Source organism: Sphaerodactylus townsendi, linkage group LG03 (genome assembly GCF_021028975.2).
Source record: "Sphaerodactylus townsendi isolate TG3544 linkage group LG03, MPM_Stown_v2.3, whole genome shotgun sequence".
Taxonomy (NCBI): domain Eukaryota; kingdom Metazoa; phylum Chordata; class Lepidosauria; order Squamata; family Sphaerodactylidae; genus Sphaerodactylus; species Sphaerodactylus townsendi.
In genome coordinates this window covers 125,269,170-125,270,172 of record NC_059427.1, presented here as the reverse complement: position 1 = coordinate 125,270,172, position 1,003 = coordinate 125,269,170, and the positions used below count along the sequence as shown (strand labels likewise).

At 46.0% G+C, this 1,003-nt stretch overlaps 1 non-coding gene across 1 annotated transcript; it reads left to right on the top strand.

The window, feature by feature from the left end:
* The first annotated feature begins 674 nt into the window (after nucleotides 1-674).
* On the top strand, nucleotides 675-746 carry TRNAC-GCA. The gene has a single exon. It is a non-coding gene; the product is annotated as a tRNA-Cys (tRNA).
* Nucleotides 747-1,003: the final 257 nt, after the last annotated feature.

Below are 1,003 nucleotides of genomic sequence, written 5' to 3'. Positions count from 1 at the left end.
AAGGGATAAATCTTTTTATCAATACACATATTTGGAAAAAAACTCCTTATGCTTCTTATGTCTAGATTTAGTATCAGGCTTGGGTTGCTCATCACCCCACCCCACCCCAGCTGTCCTTTGTCTAATACTGTGAAGGTATTAGAAAACAGATATTGGTGATCTTCCACCTCAAAGAACTTGACAGTCTATTCAGGGACTTGAATCTCCTCTTCCTTATTCTCCTCAGATAGAAATTTGCCTTCCTCCCTGAATTCAGCGTTCCCATCGGAGGTGGGCTTATCCTCTCACTTGTGAGCTGCTTCTGTAGGCCATTGGATTCCTCCTCCTGCTGAAGATACTCTAGGGCAGTGGTGGCGAACTTATGGCACTCCAGATGTTCATGGACTACAATTCCCATCAGCCCCTGCCAGCATGGCTAATTGGCCATGCTGGCAGGGGCTGATGGGAATTGTAGTCCATGAACATCTGGAGTGCCATAGGTTCGCCACCACGGCTCTAGGGCTTGGGACATACCCCCAGAAACACTTTACAAAACACGGATATTTTCAGAGATGTTCATATGAAAAGGGTTCCTTAAAAACTATGAAAGCCCTTATGCTTCAAGGTGTGGTAAAGAACTATGTGGACAAACCAGTATCTATAATTAGACTTCTTGGGAGAAATAAATTGTGACTGGGGGTATAGTTCAGCGGTAAAGCATTTGACTGCAGATCAAGAGGTCCCTGGTTCAAGTCCAGGTGCCCCCTCTTTTTAGGTGGAAAAACCTGGCAGAGGAAGGGGATGAGGGACAGCTAGAGGCTCGCAGTTCCAAATTGGGGGCCCTCTGTTGCCAAAAGTTGGTTTTTACCTCTTTCAATGGTGCCTCTTAGGAAGCAACCAAACTCCAGGGTGAGAGAGAACAACTTGAATGCAGGCATATTATCAGACTGAAAGTTTTCATTGGTACTGGCTCTGAGGAGACTGGATGGAGTCAGGAACATTCAAGGTGCCATCTGCACTGCCA